This window comes from Pteropus vampyrus, unplaced genomic scaffold, assembly GCF_000151845.1.
Source record: "Pteropus vampyrus isolate Shadow unplaced genomic scaffold, Pvam_2.0 Scaffold242, whole genome shotgun sequence".
Taxonomy (NCBI): Eukaryota; Metazoa; Chordata; class Mammalia; order Chiroptera; family Pteropodidae; genus Pteropus; species Pteropus vampyrus.
Window position 1 is genome coordinate 348,775 of NW_011889023.1, and position 5,132 is coordinate 353,906.

A 5,132-nucleotide genomic window follows, 5' to 3' on the forward strand; every position below is an offset into this window, starting at 1 on the left:
TTTACTATTTGCAAGACTTTGGACAAGTTTCCGTGCCTCAATTTCCTCTTCTTTAAAATGGGGATAACAGTAACTACCTGGTGTTGTTGTTGAGGATTAAATAATACTGCCTGCATACAGTAAGCACTCAAAAGTTCTGAAGACCTCTGATAATGATTCTCTTTTTCTTTTCTTATTAAGAAAATGTTGATAATCATTAGCCACATGTAGTAAAAGAATGGCTACATCAAGTGTTTGGTAACTTTATTGGCCCCTCCATCTGTCTGATTACCTAAAGCTCCTCCCTGGGTGGTATAGCTCTGGTCTGGGATCCCTGTGGTCTCTCCTTTGGGTGGAAAATGAACTCCATAGATGGAGTCCGAAATGAAACTGATTTCCACACAAGAAGGAAGAAAAACGGACTTCATATTTCCTATGAAACTCTGTCATATATCCTCTTTTCCACTCTGCAGCACACCAGGGGTGTTACAGCTTCGACATTAACCTGTATCATAACAAGCATGAATAGTGGGTAGGATGAAAGGGCTATGGGTGAGTCAGCTGCAGGAGGCAGGAAGAGTCATCATGAGGGTGACAGAATAGGACGATGGACTAGCAGTCATGTTCTGCCGCAGGTGAACTTTGTGACGTTGGGCAAATGATTCACTCTGACCCTTAGTTCCTCCTCAGGTAAAATGAGGGGGCACCACTGGGTAGATTCCTTCCAGCACTAACATTCTATGAGCCTATGCACCCCTCTCAGCAACCACTTTCTCTGGAAAAAAAAAACAAAAACAAAAACAGAGGAAACAGTCTGGAGCCTCATACCCTTTACTAATTCACCTGATCCCAGACAGACTACAATGTCCTCTAAATCCTTTCTTCATCAATAAAGTCTGACTAATACTCAAGGCTGAGTTAGGCTGGACTTTGGGGTAGAGGAGCTGAGCTCCCTGCTTGTACAAGCTGGAGGCTCTGCATGTGTTGGTTGTCGCCGTTGCCCAGGGACGCCTCATTTTTGAGAAACTTTTGTGCTGTTTACTCTGCCTTGCTCTTTCTCCCAGCACCCTTCTGAATTGTGCTAGCTGATTTCTCCCTTCCCTTTTCAGAAGTTCAGTTTACTTTTGGCTTTAACTTGGAGCTTTGGTGATGAAAGAAAGGAGATCATATTTCTTCTAGTCAGAGCTATATTTTCAGAGCACAGCTGCCTAGACCTTACTAGAAATAAAACAAGAGGAGATATGAGGTCATGGGCAAATCTTACCCACCTTCCTTTGGTGAGAGAAGAATCCAGTGAGAATTTAGTCTCTGGAAAGCTGAGCCCAAACAGGCTTGTGGGGTTGATGCTACGTCTTATTAGCTGATGGGTGCTGGATGGAGCTGCCTCCAATCCTTACGCTACTCCCAAGTTTTCATGACTACCTGAGGCCTTAATCTTTGACTCCTGGAATATTGGAATTAGAGGGTCCCTGAGAGTTATTGTGCAATAGTGACTGTGAAACCCTCTTTGATGCTGCCCTGGAAAGCTAGAACACATATGGCTAGTGCAGAGCAAACTGTGGGAGGCCTTCTAGGTCGATTAGGAACTTTGTAATTTTATATTCATATAGTGTGACCAATACACGCACATGTACAGACTTGTGCGCAAAGCAGGTGACTGGGGAATGATTGTCCTGTTTTGCCAAAGCATTTGAAATATTCACTCCAGGACAGAAAATAGCAGTAAGCATGAGTCTTATGATCTGGTAATAATAGCTTTGTGAATACAGTATTTATTGAGCTCTTATGATATGCCAGACACTTAATAAGGATTATATTATTTAATGTTCACTATAATCTCATCAGGATGGGGCCACTTTTATCCACATTTTATAGATGAGAAAATAGAGGCTTAGAAAATTTAAGTAACTTCCCCAAACTCACAAGGCTACTAAGTGGTGAAAACAGAATTTAAATAGATGTAGCTGGTCTATGAAGCCTTTACACCTATCAAGAAAACTGAACTATTTCCCCACATGTGGTCTCTGTCCCAATGACATGGTTAACACGACTATATGCTATAATGAATTTTATTCAGTGTAGGTCAGAACCAGAATTTCGAAGCCTTACTGGCTGGGTTTAAATTCCAGTCCTACTATCTGCTGATTGTTGCAATCCTGGGCAAGGTGCTTAACCTCCAAGCCTCAATTTCCTCATCCATGTAACGGGGATAATAATAGCACCAAACTCATGGATTGTTGTGAGGATTAAGGGAGATAACACATGTAAAGCTCTTAGAACATAATAAGTGCTAGCACTTCTTATCATATGTTAGCTATTATTAATGACAAAGATTTATTTATTGCCTGCTGTATGCCAGCTACTAGGTTCTTAGATGTAGGCAGAGGAAAGGGACAGGATCTTGTGGTTCAAAAGATAAGTTATGAGGAGAGAGAGACAGACATTTAAACTAATTATAAACTATTATAATCCATAGCGGATCATTAAGAAAGGAGAAACAAGCAGGAGATAAAGCTGCAGAGGAAGGTTTGGGGACAGACTCAGTGGGACAAGGAAATTTTATGTAAATCATCCTGTGTAAGCAACCAAGGAGCTGAGGCGTTTTAAAAATAGAGGGTGGTACAATCATTGCAGAGCTTTACTGACCTCTATCTGAGCCCTGTTTAACTAGGGGTAAGAATAAGAAAAGCTCTGACAGGAGAGGAATAGTTCTTATAAAAGTTTTTTGCCCTATTTTTGAAAATTCTCTTTGGAAGCTGATCTGTAGATTTTATGTAATAGAAGATTCATTGTACAAACAAAAAAAAACTTTAAATAATTTTATATCTTGATCCTATATCATTGTGCAAGTTACTCTCATCTACTTAATACATCTGGCACCTCTTAGCATGTATAAAACATGTTATATAAATAGTAACACCCCATGCTACCAGGGACTCCTCTTGACTCAAGCAAAGATGACAGTTTATTCTCTTACAAATATGAGATAATGCATGAGGCAGTTCCCTCAATATGTATGCCAGAGGATGTTTGAGTTGGGGGCTGCGCGCGCGCACGTGTGTGTGTGTGTGTGTGTGTGTGTGTGTGTGTGTGTGTGTGCACGCACGCACGTGCACACATAATCTCCAGGGAAGAGGAATAATTTTAAGAGTCAGAGCTAGGGTTGGCTGGTTTTTATAGCAGTAAAACCAACCTGTTCCACTGGTTCCAATATGCATGGTTGATTAAATGGCTAGCATGACCAGCCATGTGTTCTCTGCTGTGTATGCTCAGCTCTAACACAGAGAGCTAAAGTAAGTGGGAAACCCCAGGTTAATAATGAAATAGCCAAGGACATGTGCAAAGATTTAGCATAAAATGTTCATCGCAGTGTTGATTATGGTAGCAATCAAACTTTGCCAACAATTGGCAAAATTTTTAAAAAACACTATAGTACATCTGTAACACTCACTACCACACAGTTACTGAAAACGAAGAAGTGGAAGTATACGTAATGACAACCCAAACGGGCTGTACTATATCATGTTAAAGAAAAAAAAAATGTTCTAAATTGATGTGAAAAACAAAATCTTACTTTTGTAAAAAAAAATAAAAGGCTCAGTTTTTGTAGCTATTATCTTTAGGTGATGAGAATTTAGGAAGTTTTTGTTTTACTCTTTTGCTTATGTGTACTATGTAATTTTTCTATAATGAACGTCTATTAATTTTGTATCTATTGTTATTTAAAAAAAATAACAAGTAAATCACCTTCCTGTCCTTATTCCTGGGTGCTGCCTACAGAGGTGGCAGCCATCTCCTATTTGGGGTCATGGTTGCCCTCAGAACTCTCCTAAGCCCAAAAGCATCGAAAATGGACCAGGAAGTTCATCCAGCACCAGTAAGACCGATATGCCAACATTAAGTGTAACTGGCAGTCATTAACAACATGTAACTGGCAGTCATTAACAGTCATTAACAACAAGGTGCAGAAAAGATTCAAGGGCCACACGGTGATGCCCAACATTGGTTATGGGAACAATGAGAAGACAAAGCACATGCTTCCCAGTGGCTTCCAGAAAGTTCTTGGTTCACAACATCATGCAGCTAGAAGTGCTGCTAATGTGCAACAGATCTTACTGTGCTGAAACTGCTCAGAACTGTTTCCTCCAAGAACCACAAAGCCATTGTGGAAAGAGCAGTCAGCTGGCCATCAGAGTCACCAATCCCAATGCCAGGCTGCTCAGGGAAGACAATGAATAGACAGCTCATGTGCATGCTTCATTTGTGGTAACTAAAACCATAAAAACTCTGCCATCTGGCATTGCCTCCCTTAAAGCAGAAACAAAACCCAAGAAAATCTAGCTAAAATGGAATGAAAAAATATCTGCATGTTGCTCGTTCAGTCCTCACAACCCTATGAGGTTCAGTTGCTCGTTCAGTCCTCACAACCCTATGAGGTGGATGTGTTTGAAACAATCGGTGTTCTGACAAATCTGTGTGTTTGCCAGCATTTCCCAGCTTCCTCTGTAGTCAGGTTGGTCATACAACAGACTTCTGGCAGATAGAATATGGGCAGAAACTATGTGCCCCCTTCCGACCTCCTACAGTCTTTTTTTGCTTTCTCTTCATGTACCCAACTGCAAGCAAAGGACTCCAAGCTGGGCCCAATGAAAGGAGCTCAGATGCTCAGAGAGAGCTATACAGGAAAATTATCCATCTATACCCACCTATAGAATAAGAAGCAAACTTTTACTAATTAAGCCATCAGGATTTAGGGCTGTTTGTTGCAGTAGCATAGCCTGTCCTACCTCAATTAATACAGGTTCATACTATTGTTATCCTGTTTTACAGATGAAGTAAGTAAAGCTCAGAGAGATGAGGTAACTTTTTAAATCTCACAGCTATACAGAGCAGAACTAGGAGTCAAACCAATGCTTGTTACACTTTAAAGCCATAGAAGACTGGACACCCTACAAAGGACAGTTACACTTTCTTCCTGGATAGGAGGGCAACAAGGCTTCTCACAAATGCTGATTTTCAGAGTGATTATCAAGTATACCTATAAACTGATAGAGGTATATATTAAGCTTGAGGTACATAAAAATCACTTGGGATGCTGGTTTATAAATGCCAGTTCCAAGACCTCATTCTCATAGATTCTGATTCAGTAGCAA

General features: G+C 40.5%; 1 pseudogene; it reads left to right on the forward strand.

Moving 5' to 3' along the window:
* The first annotated feature begins 3,781 nt into the window (after positions 1 to 3,781).
* Positions 3,782 to 4,218, forward strand: LOC105301525 (annotated as a pseudogene).
* Positions 4,219 to 5,132: the final 914 nt, after the last annotated feature.